The sequence below is a fragment of the Misgurnus anguillicaudatus genome, chromosome 14 (genome assembly GCF_027580225.2).
Source record: "Misgurnus anguillicaudatus chromosome 14, ASM2758022v2, whole genome shotgun sequence".
NCBI lineage: Eukaryota > Metazoa > Chordata > Actinopteri > Cypriniformes > Cobitidae > Misgurnus > Misgurnus anguillicaudatus.
The window spans coordinates 19,580,001-19,600,910 of record NC_073350.2 but is presented as its reverse complement, the minus strand read 5'-3'; the positions used below and the strand labels follow the sequence as shown (position 1 = coordinate 19,600,910).

The window sequence follows — 20,910 nt, the reverse complement described above, 5'->3', positions numbered from 1 at the left end:
AAATAGTCCCAATATCATAACAATCTTAAATAAAACTTCTAAATATACCCGTGTGTGTACCCGTGTGCGCGCGCGTGCTCGCGACCCGCTCACGCGCGCGTGTGTATGTACAGTATGTGCGTGAGTTTTTAATTTAAAATGTCTTAACTCGGAAGGATCTGAATCACAGGTCATTTCATCTGAGATCATTCCGCATGTAACAGCTGGAATCACTCACTGTTTCCCACAACGACACACAATTCATCAGCCGTTTCCTTAAGTTCACGTCAGGTAGTGTTTGTAAATAAATGTTATTTTTAGACTATATTAATTGGCAAAGACGCAAATACTCGACGTTTTTGTTAACATATAAGTTATATAAAGGTGTGTTATTATGTGTCCGAGTTAAAGTGTGTGTTATGTTATGTGTCCAAGTTAAAGTGGAGCTATTTTAGTTAAGATACCGGACAGGGTTTAGGACTCTGTCTTAATTATAATTGGGACATTTTTACAAACAAACCTTATAAAATACAATACTGGCGTGCATTTTGAGACAAAACAATAGCACTCATATGTTAAGAGATCAGTATTTTAGTCAGTGATAAGTCCTGTCCGAGAAAACAGCCCAATAGTGTTTAATTCAATTACGTGTGATGTCTGAGGGAAATTTGGCAATTTTAGGGTATAACATCTTTCATCGTCAAGCTTTATTATATTAAACATGTTATTTATGTATGTGTGTGTGTTTATATTCCTCTGTTTATTAAACCAGAGCGGTGATGATGTGGAAGAGGCAGACCAGAGGGCTGAAGAAAGTCTCCTAAATGGCCCTGCAGATGTTCTGACTGACTTTGGAGTGCCTTTTGGACTGTTTTATGCCCTCTATTTAGAGAAGACTTAATTCTGTATGTTCAGTCTGTATGATAAGTGAATAAAGCTTTTGTTTTTATGTGACTGAAGTTAATTATGTGTTAACAACAACAGCATAAATTATTTGATAAATAATTTTAAAAAGTTTCTTAAAAATTCCCAAATAATAAATATTAATTGAAATAACACATACAACATTGAGTAAATACTTAAGTTTTAATTGACAGAGTCTTTGCTGTAAGTTTTTAAAGATTCAACTGATTAAAACATTTTAGTTGAATGAACTATAAAGCTAGTTGAGCAAACATACTTTTTTATATTTGAGTCAAGTTTGGGCCAACTAAAAAACATCAATCCAGGTAACACTTTGGAGTCAGAAATTGAGTGAACTTAAAATTTCTGTGGAACTAGTTACTAAAAAATAATTCATTGAGCCAACAATTTATTTTTTACAGTGTAGGAACTATACTCTCATTCTGGCCTAATAATCAAGGACTTTGCTGCCGGAACATGGCTGCAGCAGGCGCAATATTACACACTGCCCGAAAATAGTCCCCTGCTATTGAAAGTTACCAAGGGGACTTTTAATTTTCTGTTGGTCTTAGTACACAATGTAACTACAGAAGAGTCAAGTTTTAAATATGAAAAATATATTTAAAAAAATCCTATTTAGCATGATGCTAATGGTCTAATTAGATTTAATGGATTATGCTAAGCTGTGCTAAAAGTGGTACCGCCGGACCCGGAGATCAGCTGAATGGATTTCAAGGCTGTGGAAATCGGATGTTTAACTCTAGGGGAGCTGGAAAATGAGCAAATTTTCAAAAAAAAGTAGAGTGTCCCTTTAACATCAATAAATGTGATAGCATAAACTATTCAACTGTCAAGCTGCAAGAGATTTTACCTTGTTAAAAGAGGTGTACCAAATAGAGTTTTAGAGGTTTTTTAACTTTAATCAGAAAGGACAGTGAAGAGTGTGAGACTTTTTTAGAAATGAAGATTTTTGCAAAAGCTTGCATGTACTTAAAGGGGTTTGGAGCGAAACACCATCTAATTTAAAAATGGGATAGTTCACACCCGAAAATCCTGTCATCATTTACTCACTCATTGAGGAATGTTTGTAACCAAACCAATCAGAGGCCCCGTTGACTTCCATAGTATTCTTTTTTCCTACTATAGAAGTCAATGGGGCCTCTGATCGGTTTTGTTACAAAGATTCCTCAAAATATCTTCCTTCGTGTTTATCCGAACAAAGAAATGTGTACAGGTTTGTAACAACATGAGAGTGAGTAAATGATGACATAGTTTTCATTTTTGGTTAATCTATCCATTTAAATACCAATGAAATTACTAAAGTGACATTTGTGAATATAAGGCATTTCACCTACAGAATAATAATATTTTCATTGCCATTAAAGTGAAATTATTGAACCTAAATATAAGCGCCTGGTAAAAAAATGCTCACTTACAAGAAAACGTGTTAGATGCACTTAGATGGTTTTGCATTTGAACTCTTCGAATACAATCTTATAGTAATGTGTTACCAAAAAATTAGCAGAAACAAAACAATGATATGTTTATAGCTGGGATGGCCATCAAAACCACATAATCAAATAGAGGCTCCATCAATTAAAATTATCATGCAATCAACATCTCCTAAGGTGCTGTGGACTTTACCATTAATGACAACATGTGACAAATCAGACGCTACGTGAGACCAACTATTTGTTCAAATGCATGACTTACATCCAGACATGTCAAAATCAGAATTAGTCCAAACACTGGAGCAATTAAAATGCAAATGTAAAAGATGATAGATTTTTGAGTCAGACACACCAGCAGCACTGCGAGGACAACCTCCAACCTTTTCACTATTTCTATCTATGCAATATATCACTCATTTGTATTAGTGAAATGATTTTATTACCAAGCGAATTAGATCATTGTTTTCAAAAGCATCAGGAAATTACTATTTTTTTTTTATTTTGAGGGTCTGGTCTGCGTGTTGGGTAAATGGGTCACTGGTTCTCCAGCTCAGAGGCTCAGAGGAACCTGATGAACTTGTCTCCGTTATTAGCCCTCAGTTTTACCAGCATTAACCTGGGGAAAACCACACTTTAGATGACCAAAAACTGTTATTAAACTGCTTGCCAAGGGACCACCATTCAACCTCAAATGCTGCATTGTATTCCGATGAGATTTGAAAGTGATCAAAATAAAACACAATCTGATACCTATAAAGAAACGAATGTGGCCTAAAAAAGATACTCGGCTCTATGCAGGTACTGCACAATGAAAACAGTGGCTACCGTTGAGAGCCCTGGCAAGGTTATCCACCATTGTAAAGGACACAGGGTGTTTAACATGGCACACTCTGGAACACTTAACAGGACAATTAGAAAGCATGACTCCCGTCCCCTTACTGATTTACTGATGTGTGCTGGATTAAATGCCAACATCTCTCACTAATGTGTCTCACTATGAGCAGTGTAATGGACAAAAGCAGCTTTAGAAAGAGCAAGTTGGGGTGAAAATGATTCTTTAAGTCTATATATTGGTCCTGGGTTATTCACAGACCTGTCGGCTATTCATTTTGCTCTAAGAGTGTGACCTGATCCATGACATCATATCTACAGTTTCTTAAAAAATGTTTGTCAGTGGTTTCTGGCGTATTAACACAGTCAAAGTGTTGGATTCATCATGCTAAACATGGGCAATGGTTCAAAGAAAACTACTGAATTTGTTGCATAAGCAGTGCAGGAAGTACACTGGAAGTCCTTATATGGACACATCATCCGGAATAGAGCACAAACACACCAACAAAGAGCTGACACGAAATCAAAGTCACCAAAGAAGTGTGTTGTTGTTTGTAAGGGGGAATTTAAGATTGTTCAGCTTCCCAAAGATCCCAGCCTTACGTAGAAGCGGAGTTGTGCAAGTATGTTTTTAAAGGTGCAGTGTGTACATTTTAGCGGCATCTAGTGGTGAGGTTGCGAATTGCAACCAACGTCTCAGTCCACTGCTCACCCCTCGCTTTTGAAACACATAGAGAAGCTACGGTAACTCCCACCGGACAAACATGTCATTGTCAAAAACAACTTAGTAAGAAAAATTGTCCGTTAAGGGCTTCTGTAGAAAAATGGCGGCACAAAATGGCGACTTCCATGTAAAGGGACCCTCTTTGTATGTAGATAAAAAGGTCTCGTTCTAAGGTAATAAACACATAATGGTTCATTATGAAAGGTCTTTGTACACCCCTGATAATATAGTTTTGTATATTATTTAGCATTTCTGTCAAGAGATCCTTCTAAATATTACACACTGCACCTTTAACACTGCATTTTGTTGAAATAGGGCGGTCCCAGTGATACAGGGTTTCCACACCTTAGTTAACTTCAAATTCAAGGACCTTTCAAGGACTTTCCAGATCCAAAACCCTTAAATTTAAGGACTAAATATGGGGACACATTTCAAGTGAGAGCAAGGTTACATCGAGTTACCTTTTAAGATACATTGTAACAGTTCCCTTTCGAGGGAACTCGGGCTGCGTCACTGCGATGATACTTTGGGGACGCCTCCAGGGGTAAGTGCGTCTGAATGTGTTAAGCAAATTCAACCAATGTGAGGCTTAACGACAAAGACAGGGTGATGCGGGCCAGGAAGTATATCGCTATCTGAAATATTGTCAAAGACGGCGTTACAGGGATGCAGGAAGTATGGCAAGGAAGACACAGCGTCTCGTTCCCTTCTCAGGGAACAACAGTTACATACGTAACCCGAGACGTTTTCATGTGTCAAACACAACTATGCAAAAAAGCATTTTGGTATGAATCAACATTCGCATACAGAAGATTATAAGCATTTAAAGCAAACAGTTTAGCACGTGTGCTTAAAACATCTAGAATTTTTATGATATTATCCTACACTACACAGGGAGTAATATGGATTTTTTTCCAGAAAACTTCTTGCATAAAATAGATTCAAGCACTTTCAATGACCTGTATCTATGTATGTATATTTTCAAAAACTTCCCAGTGCCTTGATTTTTTTCCCCCAGATTCACAAACTTTCAAGGATTTCAAGGACACGTGGGAACCCTTAGTGATAAAACAACCAGGTCACAGGCGCATCAAATGTCTGTGTTTTGTTGGCAGGTGAATGCATGTAATATATATATATATATATATATATATATATATATATATATATATATATATATATATATATATATATATATATATATATATATATATATATATATATATATATATATATATATATATAATGCAAACAACATGAACATGTTATTCAGAGATAGTGGGATCATGTTTTGTGTGTGTTGCCTGCTCGTGTCTCGCTCCGCCTGCGGTACGCCTCCAGGAGCTCAACTTTTTTTTGTACAGCAGATCTGTTTTTTATAAATCTGATAAAACTAAAGACTCTTCGGAGAAATAAAGGATGCAATAGTACACAAGATTAACATGAGATTAGCAGAAACAGTGTTATGTGACCTTTAAGATTTGACTATGTCGACATTAGCGTGAGTTGAGAGTCTCTCTTTACACAAAAGCATTTAATAATGGCACAGTGAAGCTGATCCTATCTTAACTTCAGGCTATAAATGCTAAACCTGGTGATAATCTGAAAAGGCCTGTTGTCTGAATCTGCATATGTAAAGCTGTTCAGATGAATCCTTGTATCTACTAAACAACACGTGTAGGTAAAGAGGATCAAAATGTCCTTTCAAAATATGCAAGGATGTGTTTGCAATCGTGTATTTTTATTTTGCGTTTCTTCAGTAGGTGATCTGACCTTGTGACCATCTGCTCCTACAGACATCACGGTGCCTTGTAGCAAAACCGAAGCATTTGACAGCAAACAAAAACTCAATTCAATCTGATGTCTTTGAAGAAATCAAAACTTTTCAGAAGTTTGTCCGTAAAGTGGGTCTACGAAAGCAAACAACTTCAAGTGAGGACACTGTGTGATCTAAGGCTACGATGAACTATTTTCCATATTTACATTCTCTAGATTGTTCGCGCCTACAAATAGCGTCTCGGTCTCTTTATGAATCCCCCTCTCTACACTTCAGAAGTATCAGTAGACCGCTGGGTACCCTCCGGGCTAATTTCCCCCAGGTTTGGTGGCACAATTGTCTCATCGAAAACTTTTTGGGAAAGTGGAGCCAATTTTAATCTCAATTAGAGTACAAACATTTGGGTCGAGGATAAGCTCAGAAAAGAAGTGTTAGTGGTATATAAAGTATTAGCAAAGGACATGAAGGACTGAACAGTTTAAAAGCAGCTGGGTGTCATTAAACATTTTGATAAAAAAGTAAATGCAAAGTAAGAGTATCAAAATAAGAAACATACAGTTACAAACATCTCTTCACGTACTATTTTGCACATGATTTCAAATGACATCATACAAACCAATTTTGTTGTTTTTTCCACATTCAAGAGGAAAATTTTCATTACCGCAACGTGTCCATGACTGGATTTGGGTTCTTTGACATGGAAATATTTATAATTTAAAAAATCTAAAAAATGAAAAGCTTCAGTGCATGTTATACTATAAACATTTACAGTAAAGAAACATGTGATATTTGGTGATCATTGGTAAATGAGACAATAATAAGGAATATCAATGTGTCCAAGAAAGATTTTCTCATCCTCCGCAACAATTTTCAATCATTGTTTAAGCCCTCAATGAACTAACATTTTCAAAAAAATTGTTGGAAGGGACATAATTGAATGTGACACTCAAGATGGCTACCAGGTAAGCAGTTCTTATTTTTTCTCTCCAGATAAAAGTAGAAATTTTGTTTGTTATAGTACCTAGACAACTTTTTAGTTCTCATTACCGAAACATGAGTTTGTAAATGCATATATTTAATGTAATATCATGTTGCGGTAATGATATTTTTTATCTAAAAAATGTAAATAATTTTATAGGAAATATGTTTTAAATTATCTAAAAATAATGGTTATAGTAAGTTCAGACCTTAATCTTAAATGTGCAAAAAAAAATTGGCTTCAAGTTTTTATTTTATTCTGATGCTGGACACGGATTTCATGAGAATGGACACTGGATTTTGCGAGAATCACCCAGCTGTATTAGTAATGCTATTCTAATAAATCAAATAAAATTTTGAATAATATTCACTATTTATTCACAGAAATGCAATTTATGATGCATATGTATTCACTAACCTTGAAATGAAACCGTTTTCAGTCAAATTCATGTTTGCCTGCCGTATCCATGACCTCTGCATTAACATTATAGTCTGCAATGAAAGATAATAAAATGTTGCTTTAGTTTTAAAGCAAACATCAAATCTCAACAGAAAAGAAATTATCGTCATAATTAAATTATTTTACAAGCCAGCACTTGAACATTTTTGTCACGTTTAATTCATTGCAAGCATTCCCACCGACACAATGCATTACATGTGTTAAAAAATACATTGATTCAAACAGTTCAGTGTTGATGTACAAGAAACAGCTTTGTCATGAATTCAACATTGTGTAGCTATGACCATATGAGACCCTTATAAAACACATCATATACACACAAACAGCTGAAAATGTACTTGTTGGCACCTTCTACCTCTTTGCTTTTATCCGTGCCAGTTCCCACAATATAAACACACCATTGTGTTGTGTTGTTCGAGTACATGAGCATTCTGGCTCCAAGATCAGTTTGTTCAAATTCCCTGTAGGAAAATGAAAATAAAGATCTCTTATTCTTTGTCTCTTTCTCTCCTCCTAGTGCACTCCTCGGCTCTCCTCCTCGTCAGCTGCCAGCGCCTGACGTCTCCTTTCATGTTGCATGCCCGGCGAGGGCTTTGAACATTCGTTTGATTCTTTTAAGATAATAGCTGGTTAGCTGTCAGTGAGAGGATGATCAGTTAAAACCTTAATCACTGCCTGTCGACTTGCATGACAGTTTTTTTCTGCCCCTTCCCTCTGCCTCTAAAATTAATCCTGGGAGCAAAGCAACAGCAAACAAGCACACGGTTGTTGGTAGGAAGGGTAAGCAAGGGTGCGGTGGATGTTATTTTGCTTAAAAGCTTTATGTTGGTTTAGTTAGCACAAAACCTCATTGGCATTTGTGTGTGATGTGGTGGGGTCATGATCATTGATGGATCTACTAGTCCCCCTTTATCCATGTAACCTGTCACCTTCTCCTTACACCTGCCATCCCGAGAAGTGAAAAACAGCACTGATCTCCTTAACCTGTCAGTATTTCGCACTCATGTGACGTGGTCTGCCAGGTGGAGGAGATCTCTCACAGGCCGTAACGAGAGAAGACCTTGATCAACGCAGCACTGTCAACCAATGACATTCCAAAGCCAGAGAGGAGACTTCATCCAGATGTGGATGACACGGGATGAGGAACTTATAAAAAAGTTTTAGGGGTGAATTCGCTGAACTTTTGCATGCAACTTTAGAAACATAAAGGCCTGACAAATAGTGTTGCATTTATCATTTAATCAAAAGTTAATGCAGTTAATGCGTTTTACTGACATTTTTCTACACTGTAAAAATGTCTTGTTGTAATGTACTTTAATGTTAAAAGTGTTAACAACATGAATTAATAAGTCATTTCAACTTTTGGACTAGTCAGAAGTTGCTTTAAATTAATTAAAAAAGTTAAGTCGCCATGAAACGGAAGAGGCCATTGCCTAATTCTCCACGTGGTCAGGTATATTTCCGAGTGAAACGGCTTCTGAAATAAATAAAAAAACAGGGCCGGATTTGAATTTGTCCATTGAGATCTGATTGGATCGTTTGAAGTTGGGTTGTTTTGCTAATTGCTAATCGCTGGGATCTTCTCCCGGACCCGCCCACCTGCCATAGCATATGACCGGAAGTAAAGAGAAACGTTTTGAGGAGGGGAGGAGATTCGCGTTTTTGATTAAAGATTATGAGGACACATAATTTTTTTAAAAATAATGAAGCTCAAAGATAAGCCATTTGTAAAAAAAAAAAAAAACAATATTCAGGGTTTCCCGCAAAAAATTGTTAGTTAAGGTGGTAGGGTTGGGCAGGTGGGTGGGGCCGGGGGTGGCAATCAAAGGGGTGGGGCATACGCGTCATGATGAAAATTAAAATATTTTTATTTAAAACACTCAAAAAAACGTAATTTTGAAGAATCTATGACAAAAAATGAACACATACTAGATTATTAATGAATAAAATGTTTTCATCCTCTAAAAATAATAATAGCTGTGTGATGAAGTGAAACTAAAGGGTTAATAAACACAAACTAAAGCAGATGTTGTAGAACGTCTGGCGAACGATGATAGATTGTAAAAACTGATTATTTCCCACCATTAATTACATTATCTTAAAGGAGTGTAACTACTGTAGCATGTAAATAATGCACATAAATAACGTTAGCTAGCGCTCAAAAATTATATAGAATCAACAGGCACGTGAAACCTAGCTAGCAGGTTGCTCAAACAACAAAATCACTAGCAAACTTACTTTAAATTTGCAAGAACTATAGACTAATACAATAAGAGGCTTAAATAAACCCAAACATAAGTCCACTTACAGTTCTCATTGACACGTGTTTTATCAACTGGCTATCCTCCAGACATGACGGACCACTTCTTTCTCATTTCGGCCGTGTGGCGCACGTGCCCGCTCGCATTGTGAAGCGCGTCAGCGCTATTCTCCGAGATGCTCTTGACGGCCTTTTGTGCAGCATTTTTTTTAAGGCAGTAGGGTTTCCCAGCGTAGGCGGGCTGTCCGAACTGCAAAGTGCTGCGGGAAACCCTGATATTCCAAAACAAATAACTTATAGTTTTTCATTTTATTTTTTATGACGACTTTAAGCTCAATGGCAAACCGTGACTCTTAAACCTAGGACCTCTACCACAACAGTCAGGAAACTAGTGATAAGAGAGCCCACCTGTTCAGTGGGACAATATGATTGGTCAGTTTTTCTGTCACTTCAAATGAGTCTCCCATTGATTTACTATTGCCTGGCCCTTGTAATTTCACAGCTGGACGGCCAATCACATATTGTGTTGGACTCAAAGACTATTCATTCCATTGACTTCCATTCATTCGCATGCAAATGAGTCAGACCGGAAATGCAAACTCGTGCGACGATATTTTCCAGGTCGCTGCGTAGCAAAGTTCAAATCTGGTGAACTCTGACCTGCAAATTCATGTGGAGCGTTATGACCAGTACAAAACTGGTATGTCACTGCGTGACCCTGCTCTCTACTAAGTCAAAAAAGTTGAAATAACTTTATAATTCAAGTTAATTTAAGTGCAACAAGGAATTTTTACATAACACAACAAACCTAAAGTTGCTGCTGGCATGTCAACTTTTATGGTTTATCCACCTGCCAAATTAATAAATGTCAAAGTAGATTTTTTATGTACTGGCAACATTATTAGTCGCTAATACAAAATAACTCTAAAAACACCTGCTTTGGTGAATCAGGCATTTTAACAAAGTAGATAACACATGCGAAAAACAGCCTGGCACACTCTATTCTTGGTGAATTCCCCACTTTTTTGACATTACCCAATCCTATAAATGTTTTGATAATTAATTGTGTTTAATGTCTTTGACAGGTACTGTCATTACAGTTATTATGGCTGTAAATAGATTTCGGAGGGGTCCGCAGGTGCGTGATGAAGAGGAGAAAGGCGCTAGTGTTTGATGCTGTACGAAGGCATCTTATCATCTCTTCATCTCCACACAGACAGCACTCTGACCTTTGAGTCAGCACAGCAAAACATTGCCAAGGGAATCGCAGCAAACAAAACCATTCACATCAACTGTGAGGTCACCGAAGACACAAACATGTGCGGAGGCAGGTGAAAGGTCGTCTTCAATAACAGAAAACACAATGGCCAAAAAGTATGCTAACAATGACAGAGGGAAGTGAAGGAGAAGACAAAGAAGGAACAACAAATGTATTAAAGCAGAATTCAGTCTGTATTTGTCATTTGACCCCTAGTGTCCCCCGAGTGACCGGGTATAAATAATCGCTGCCAACTTCTCTCGGATTAATCTTGGAGTTAGGTTCTCGAAGCGGTAAAATAATGTTGAGAAAAGGCTGTGTTGTGACACGATGGATTTAAATACATACTATGTGACAATGCAACAAGTCGGCAGAGGAATGCGAATTGCCACATAAGCTGCCAGTTTCACTGAAGGCTTCATCTGAGGATCTATGGAGGGATCGTGAAAGTCGTCAAAGGCGGCTCAGTTTGCAGACGACGGGCGCATGCTGCATGTGTCTTTTCCTTATTCCTCTCTTTCATCAGTCTCAGACTTAGAAGTGACAGTGCTTTGCCCAACAAAGGGATTTGTAATATCACCCAGAGAATACGCTTCAGTCCTTATTATTTTACATTATTCCTGCTAATGAATCTTAAAACAAGATACGCCGCGCAAAACGTTCCTGTTGCAGCCCGCAAAAGCGCATCTCTCCGGAAACCTGGCTAGAAAAGAAACAGTTAAACGTAACAACGGTTGTTCAGCCTGTCGTTGTTTGCCGGTTCTGGGGTCGGAAGGCTGCAAAAATAAAAAGGGAAAGAAAACAGGATAAATTGGGGTTTACGGCACAAAAGCCCACTAATCCTTGCATTTGGATATTTGAAACAGAAGCTCCGGAGAGAAAGCATCAAAGACCGCTCTAAATTAGCCTGTGAAAAAAACACAGGGAGCAGAAGCCTGCCGATTTCCACCAGTGTGAAAAGACAAGGGAACTGCCATCTCCTAGGGGCCCAGATTAGAAACATATACTCATTATTTTCTCTCAGTGGGTGTCTAAACCCCAAAAATCCCGCTTCCAGGAGGAGCACTGAGACATGTTAACCCCACCACTGCTCTCCCTTTGTAGCTGCGCATCGTTAGCCGCTCCGCTGTCGCATCTCGACGGGAAAATCCGAAGAACGCCGGCAATTAGAACTCGGAGTATGTGCTTGTTTCAATCCACGAGTGGAACGGTCTTAAACACATTAAGAGGAAAAGTTAAACAAGAAGATGCACGCGCCTATATCTAGTAATCACCCTGTTTTTTTTACTTAAAAAGACATAACAAGAAAGTAACACGGGAAAAGTCGGCCCCTGAAGCTTTATCTCTTTTCTGCTCTTCAAAACAGCCTCACTTAAGTTCCCGTCAACGACTATGAATAAGCTTAATCGCCACGGGTCACCGGGTGCGTTTAGTTGGGAGACATGAAAGTGAACGGCCTAAAAATATAAATAAATAAATAAATCGCGATTTCTCGTGACCCTGCGAGGATGCGAGAGTTGGCGGCGGTGTCGAGTGCTGCATTCAGAGGAACCTGAATGGAAGTGAGGTGCTAGTACCTTAAAGAGGGATAAGAGGAACTGGGTTCTCAATAACCCCTTCACTATAGTATGGTGACCTCTGAGATGGGTTTGTGGAGGAAGGGCAGCGGTGAATGAGGGGATCGGGTGGGGGTAAGTGTTGGAGGGTCTGGTCCCCTGTTATTGAGGAACTATCTGTGGTGCTCGTTACTACTGAAGTGTACTTGTAGCGTGAATCGATTCACAAGTTTGGATGCAGCTATTCAGTGGAGAATTGTAGGCTTGTATCAGTATAATCTATTAATGTAGCATGATATTGCACATGCATGGCTTCGGGTTATGCGTGCAACAAATAAAATGAAATTTTCCACACGTCACTTTGAATGATGAGCGAAACATACATGTTTTGGACAGATTTCTGTATTATCTATTTTGACTCGAAATGTTCAAACATGCCGTTAATTATTTACTTGAGTGATAATTCTAAACAACAATGCTGCAAATCCTTTCAAAGAAGTGTCTCCTAATATTGGTCTTCCCAGGATTAATCACGGTTCATAGACAGGAACAGTAAATATTTAAGATTCTGCTATTTTGTTCAGATTGAATTAGTGTTTATCTCATTAAAGGCTCATCTGGAACGGTGAGAGAAAGAGCCATGCCATGTGATTTCAGAAGTTTGGTAAATAATCCATCCTCTTGCCTTTGAAGTCTAATGACCTAGAATGCCTAAAGCTGTTCAGTACCTAAAGTAATGAGGGTTTGATTCGGTCATGTGTTGTAGTGCAAACTCGTGACCGTAAGAGAGAGAATTTATAGTACACAACTGCTAAATGTATACATGTATAATTAATATACAGTTATGGTTAACTCTTTCTTTCTCTTATGGCAGGGCTAGTCAACTGCCGGCCCGTGTGCCAAATGCGGCACTCCAGTCATCTTTATCCAGCCGGCATTTATTAGATTTAAAATCAATGTGAAGGTTACTTTACGCTGCACATGACAAATGACGCCTGATAACCTTATGGAGAGTCACAAAGTTTCTGCGTTGGGTGCCGACCATCTGCAGGTGCGTAATTTTCTGAACAGATTTAAGGTTTGGATGCTTTAAATAAAATCAACTTGTGAGACTATACCACAAGCGACACAAATAATAGGTAAAAGTTAAATATATAAAAAATTATTATTTACATATTTACATTTTTAAAACCTGGCCCTCAAAGATGAGTGGTTAAAGACCCCTGTCTTATGGTCACCAGCTTGTACTACATGGTCACTATACAGAGGAAATTTTTTTATTTAACCAAGAGGTTGCTCTTTTATAGTTTGGGAGATTTGGTCGTTTTTCATCTTAGAATTAGAGGTTTCTCATAAAATTACTTGGAAGAAATAATGTATAAATAAAAACAAATGAGACAACTGTTAAAATGCATTAAGAGTATGAAGCTGACAAAGCTAAAATGAATATAGATTGTACAGACCCTTTTACAGCTCACGTGATCAAATAGCCTGCACGCGCATTTCGGCAACAGAAGTGGTGTTATTCCCCATTGGTTCTAACGTGTTGTTAGCAACTCAGAAAGTTTATTAAAACGGTTTCCCAGCATCATAATGTCTGGTTATTGCGTTTGGTTGCACTAATATAATATACTAATATATGTATATTTGTATCTGGCAACTTTATTTTTGGCCATCTGCTAACGTCTTCTATCCACTCCACTATAGTACACGGATCTGGTAGCTGTGTTGAAAAAGTTGATAAAGTCTGTCTGTGTTACTTCACTGCTGATTCTTGCCGTACTTCTGTTGCCTAAATGTGCGCGCATACGCTGCCACGTCATCATTGTATACAAACAGTAAAAGGGTCTATAGGTAAAATAATCTGGATTTGGGTACCGTATTTTCCGGACTATAAGTCACACTTTTTTCATTGTTTGGCTGGTCCTGCGACTTATATGTCAAAATTAATTCATATGAACCAAGAGAAACCATTACCATCTACAGCCGCGAGTGTCGCTATATGCCGTTTCTGTATTTATGTAATTCAATGGATTCAGTGATGTTGAATGACATCTTAAAAAAGTCTTGTGAAGTGTCCCCTTTAAATCTCATTGTAGCCTAGATTAAAATAATTAACATATTAAAGAGATCTCATCTGTGATTTTTCTTATGAGCATTTTCTTGAGATACTAAACAGCATTAGAGATTTTAATATAGAAATATAAGGAAATTCAATTTTTTTACATACCTATTTTAGACTTTAAGTGCATGCTAATGCCTACTTTCTTTTACCAAGATACCAAAGATTACAGCAAGCGTTTTGAATCCATAGTTATGTAAGGGGGTTTGCAGACACTAATGACCCTTTCCTACCTTTCAGCTGAGAACAAAGACCGGTGACCTTATTGCGTTTCCCCCTCACAAACCACAGAATTAAGGGTCAACAAGTGGGCAGATGTCAGAAGGTCAGTGGGGGGCGGAGAGCATTGTCGCTTGGAAAAAAGCCAGATTTAAGAACGAACTATGCATACATCATAAACCCACACCCCAACCCACTATAGATATGTCTCCAACAGCAACACTCCAACCCCCTCAAGTTGCACCTCCCCAAACTTCTCACTCCTCATTTCCCCTCCGCCTCCTGAGTTTCCATGCTTGGTCCAGGCAGCATGCAGCACGCTGTCATGGCTTGGTAACAAGCTGATGGGAGAAGGCCGAGCTACCTCGTACAGACAGTAGCAATTATCGCAATCAACAGCTCGCTCCAATTATAACTTCCCGCTCATTATGCCCAAGGGGCCCTGTGGTCCAACTTACAAGAAAATTAAGCGGCCGCCTCGCCTTGCATAACTTAATTTGAAATGACAGGGTGTGACATCAAGGGCTTCTGACCCTGCCAGCAACCGGCCCCATGTGTGGCAACAATTTACACTGCCAAATTGCTCCCAGGCTGCCCTTGGACGAACAAGCAAGGATGAACAAACACCAGACTACCCTCCCCAAATGAAATGCTGTTCTGCGACATCCCAATGAAGGAATCCTCTAATAATGCTCCGGTCACACACGGCAGACAGAATAGAAGAGGAAAGTTCATCTGAATATAAACTTGATTTATATTAAGAGATCTCTCTAAATGAAAAGTGCACAGACACACAAACAACCTTGTACAAACAAAGTCAATACGATATTTAATTTTTACACAGCTGAGAGACACTCTAATACAAAGGGAATTACAGTCCATTTAAGCTATACATTTATCAGTATGTATGTTCCTTGGGCATTGAACCCATGACCTTTGTGCCGCTGATGCAATGCTTTAAAAACTGAGCTATAGGAACACTAATGAAACTAGGAATGAATATGATGTGGGTTAATGCACTGATTAAATGTCTAACGATACGATGCATCGATGCCACATAATATATAAATATGAGGTACCTTTTTTTGAAACCCTTCATTTAACGCCAATCAACACATTTCTGCCAAAGCGCATATTTTTGTTAACTGAAAAGATTAGCTGGGTTTCAAACTAAACATTCTATTAAATTTTATTTATGTAGCGCTTTTCACAATAGTTCATTGTTTCAAAGCAGCTTTACGTTAATAGAAGCAGTGAAAAGCACAGAAAAACTACAGATAGCACAACATAATACACGATAGCATAAGCGGTTAAATTTGCTGCGGCTATGACTCAACATTATAAGTGAGCGTATTACTAATGTAACGTCTAGAAGAGGAAGCTAAGCTAAGCCCAAGAAGGCTTGGGTTAAAAAAAACCTGGGAGAAAAAAAAACAGAAATAAAAAAAGTCCTAGGAGGAAAAAATCCTTGGGAGATATATATATATCTGGGTCGGTTTGTCTCATTGTCCTCGGGGTCGAGGACAATGAAGCAAATGAAGCAAATCTTTTCTAGATTTGCAATAAAAAAAATGCAAATTAGGTGTGTTTCCAAGTTGTTCACCGTGATCACAGAATCATGGTGGTACTGGTAACCTAGTAACCAACAATAATTAAACAAGGCATGATGTTATGGAGGAAACAGAAAGGGTTTAACGTGGGTTTAATGTCCGTTATGTCAGAATTTATTTGATCAAATGCGCTTCCATCTCCCATTATTGGCATTTTTCGCATAAGTTACGATTCTTCAAATCCTCGATTCGATTACATTTTCGATTCTAAGGTCACGATTCGATCGATTCTCGATTCTGCTATGCCAAAAAATGCTATGCCATTTTTAGACTAGACTTTTATGAAATATAATATCTGACCTTAAACCCGGAGATGCCCTACCATGTTAGTATTGCTGCCAGTGGAAAAATATGGTACACATATCTGATAAAGCGAAACTTCCTGTTAGATGAACATCTGTCAGTACTTTGCACCTTAAAAACGCGTCTTTATTACCGTCAGACGAGATTGTGAGACTATACCCCAATAAGTTTAAATGCTGTTCATAACTCTTAAGCAACTGAAATAAGTTAAACAGATCTCAGTTCAGAGAAACAACGGTCCAGTCACAGACTCTGCTGTGCACGCGTGCGTGCTCTGATTGAGTTCAGCTGAAGCGCTTGCTATTTTTTGTTTCCCATGTAAAGAGCAGCTTGTGTTTTGTCTCCTGCATCTGCCATGCTATCTTTTAACTGGCTATAGCTAGCAAAGTAAGAGGAGGTTAACTCGCAGCACTCAACACGTGTGTTTTTTTCCACTTGGACATTGGGGCGTGGCAGCATCGACAATTCCATTTTTTAATTCGAAGTTCGAGGTTGGGACTTAATTTCGATCAATTTCGACACCCTTAAGCGAGCACAAAAACTTTTTTGCAAATAAATGGATTTTTATTCGGAACTTGACATTTCCACCACTTGTTTCTAACACGATACTTTAAAAAGCGCATAAAAATAGGGTGATAGAAAGATAGCTATTGTCTGCCTGTGCGTTAGATTGCAATGTAATAACAAAGCGGTGGAAGCAGCAAATAAACTGACACAGAAAACTGATTGAATTAAATGAATTAATCAGAATTGTATCACAAATAATTGAGGTATTAAAAAACATTGCATCACTGTCCGAGAAAACCGATATAATATTGTATCGTATCATGACAAGATGTCCAATTTACACCCCTAACTGTGCGTTCACACTGCCACTGGCGAGAGCGTCAAAGTGGCACGAAGTCATACATTTTCAGTAAGAGCTGGCGACGATGTCTGGCAGGCAGTGGCGCGTCATGTACGCTGTGAGCATCGAGGATAGTTAAAATCAGCTCAACTTTATCTCAGCTCTAACCAACCAAAAGGAGGAAACGTTCGGCCGGCAACCAAACAAAAAGGTGGAACAATCTGCGGCAACCTATCGTAAGGGCGGAAATGTTCGGCGGCAACCAGTTAGAAAATGAAAACCTCTGCTTGAGAGGATTCCAGATAATGCGTCTACTACACTTTTTTTGTAGCATCGTTTTTTGACGTTCTCGCCAGTGGCGGTGTGAAAGCACAGTGATGCTCAGCAGCTGCACTCTGTCGAATATTACAAATCCTCAGTTCAATTTCTCTTTGGTATATTCTTAGCTATATTTTCTAGCTTCTCCAGAGCTTTGGACCACTTAAAGAACAGATTCTATTTAAACTTTGTTTTGCTTATAATTTTAGTCTTAAAGGAACAGTATGTAGGATTGTGGCCAAAACTGGTATTGCAATCACAAAACTTGTGGCTAAAACTGGTACTGCAATCACACAACTGGTGGCCAATACACAAAATAACAACATAAACATCAGCTGAGGGCTGCAACTCCACTTTTTAAATGACAATATCCTGGCCAGACCACTGTTGTCAGTGATATAAGTATTTGAAATGAAAATGATTTCTTAATGTCTAGTGACATATCAGATCCATTTTATGATTAATTGATATAAATTTCTTACATACTGTTCCTTTAAGTATGCTTTTGATTTATGCATACTTACTACTTTTTTATTTTATTTTTAAATTAAGGTTTAAGTTTAAAACTTTCTAACTTATATTGTTTTATCCAATCTATTTCTAATCAGTAGTCATACTTTTTGGGATTTACCATGTCCATTGTTTTTTAACCGGTTTATTATGACCAAACCATATTAATAAAGGCTTTTTTACTTTTTTGAGAGTGCCTTGGAGTTTTTCTTTGTTTTACTATACTACTATTTTCCTATCCAAAGAGCACATTGACTTTAAGGTTTGTTTTTTTTTAGTCCGGGCAGCGCTCCCTTTTTTGATATTTCAGTAGTCATACTTATTCGATCTTAAATCTATCCATATAAAGCCCAAAACCCTCTCTTTTATTTTTTTAACACTATTCTTATACAGCCTTGCTAGGACTTGTTATTCCTTCAGGAAATGCAAATCCAGTTGTATATCCTGACAGAGGGCGACCACTGACTGGGCACAATGAGTCCATGTATCTCACCGCATTCAATAACAAAACTGTGGCACCAAAAGTACAATCACTTCAGTGAATGGAAGCATTCATTTTCATTCATTATCTCCAACGTCCAGGTAAAGAAAAAGTCTTATAAAAAAGTCCTTTAAATCTAGTTAAAATTCTGCTGAAAAAGTAAAGTGCTTGTATTCACAAGGAGACACATTGGTGACAGTAACTATGTTCCCCGATTAGAACAAAGTACAGGAGAAAAAGTGATATCTCGCAACTCCTGCCGGCACTCTCATGAGGCTCCTCACTGTTGGGTTTCTTAATTATTATTTTTTCCCTCCATTACAGAAAAAAAGAGTGAAAATAGGACGTTTTTGTGAGTATCTTGGTGCAGCATGTTTCATTAATGTGAAGCTGATAAATTGTAGTCAGCGTAATTAAAGTTAACTGATGAGGACATACGTAGAAATGTTTTGTTAGCAGGGTAAGAGAGAGATGAAGGCAGTGAGTAATTGCTTTGGATTAATTATTTGGATACGGGGTACTTGTGAGTCCACAGCTCCTGAGGGGGTTCTGGGATAGCTGAAGGCGTTACAGGGGGGTTCCGTATGAGAACGTGTCCAGAGCTCCTGTCTCACTGCATGCACAGATAGCAGGACAAACCCTCAGTTGTGTTTAAACCAGGCCGATCTATTTAAAAGTGTGCTAAAAACCCTGATAATCACTTTTAAAACCAGACAGACAAAAAACCCTTGATTAGAGAGGTTAATCAGGTTGAAGTTGGTATGAGAAAAACTGTCTTAAGTCTTAAGATATTGAAGTTATTAAAAAAAGACAATGTGATTGGACTCTTAGCCCTGTTGCTGGGGGAAATAAGACTTGATTTGTAATTCATTAAATGTAGGGCTACCTATAATTTCAGCCAGGGCTCAATAAAGTGATCTTAAAGGGACATTCCACTTTTTTTGAAAATATGCTTATTTTCCAGCTAACTTTCCAGAGTTAAACATTTGATTTTTAACATTTTGAAATCGATTCAGCTGATCTCCGGGTCTGGCGCTAGCACTTTTAGCATAGCTTAGCATAATCCATTGAATCTGATTAGACCATTAGCATTGCGCTAAAAAAGAACCAAAGAGTTTCAATATTTTACCTATTTAAAACTTCTGTAGTTACATCGTGTACTAAGACCGACAAAAAAATTAAAAGCTGTGATTTTCTAGGCAGATATATAGGATTACTTTCAAACTGGCATAATAATCAGTGACTTTGCTGAAGTAACATGGCAGGAGCAGGCGTAGTGATATTACGCACTGCCCGAAAATAGTCCCCTTGGTTACTTTCAATAGCAGGGGACTATTTTCAGGCAGTGCGTAATATCACTACGCCTGCTCCTGCCATGTTACATCAGTAAAGTCCTTGATTATTACGCCAGAATGAGAGTAAAGTTCCTAGCCATATCTGCCTAGAAAATCGCAACTTAAATTTTTTGTCGGTCTTAGTACACGAGGAAAAATATTGAAACTCTTGGGTTATTTTTTAGCACAATGCTAATGGTCTAATCAGATTCAAGGATTGTGCTAAGCTATGCTAAAAGTACTAGCGCCAGACCCGGAGATCAGATGAATGGATTCCAAAACGGTAAGAAAACTGTTTAACTCTAGGGGAGCTGGAAAATAAGAATATTTTCAAAAAAAGTCCCTTTAACACTGAAAAAAAGGTAAAGTGGTTGCAATCAATTTATTTAAGCTACATGTAAACAAAAGTTTTTAATTTTATTTTTCTATTTTTTTTTAATGTAGCTTAAATAAATTAATTGAAACCATTAAAGTCAAGAGCAGATAAAATGAATCCAATCTACGCAGAATTAAATTCCAACTCTCTGCCTTAAAACTTTTGTTGTTGGCTCCAAGTTTGGCACTTTTTGCTTGCAAACGCTGCTGTGTGCTAATGAGTCTCATCTGCTTGTGTGAAAGCCACGGCTGAACAATAAAAGATAGAAAAACAGCCCGCCATACTTCCCTACTGGTTGAATTACTCTGCCCAAGCATTCAACCGTGGCCTACCTTTCACCCGCTCAAAAAAAAAGAAAGGAGAGAAAAACAGAATGAAAAGAGACTCCCGGAGCAGGTAGGACCATCTGTGCAGAATATCCAACCCAGATGTCAGGGAATCAGCCACCGGCCAGGATCACCTTACATAAGTAGTTTGCCATGTGAAGAAATAATTTAGTCATATTAATTGACGGTAAACTTTCCCAAGAATCCAGAGCCCTGGCCGCTGCCTCACAGGTGGGTCTTTTCACTCACAAGGACCGAGCGGGTAAGCGGACCGTGATCAAAGGCGA

The 20,910-nt window shown here is 38.1% G+C and overlaps 1 long non-coding RNA gene across 1 annotated transcript in view; it reads right to left on the bottom strand.

Moving 5' to 3' along the window:
* LOC129427956 (uncharacterized) overlaps positions 1-20,910 on the bottom strand; it is an 83,707-nt gene that overhangs the window by 33,362 nt on the left and 29,435 nt on the right. The window contains exon 3 of the long non-coding RNA XR_008638795.2: positions 7,062-7,135. This is a non-coding gene — a long non-coding RNA (uncharacterized lncRNA). The remainder of the gene's footprint in view (positions 1-7,061; positions 7,136-20,910) is intronic.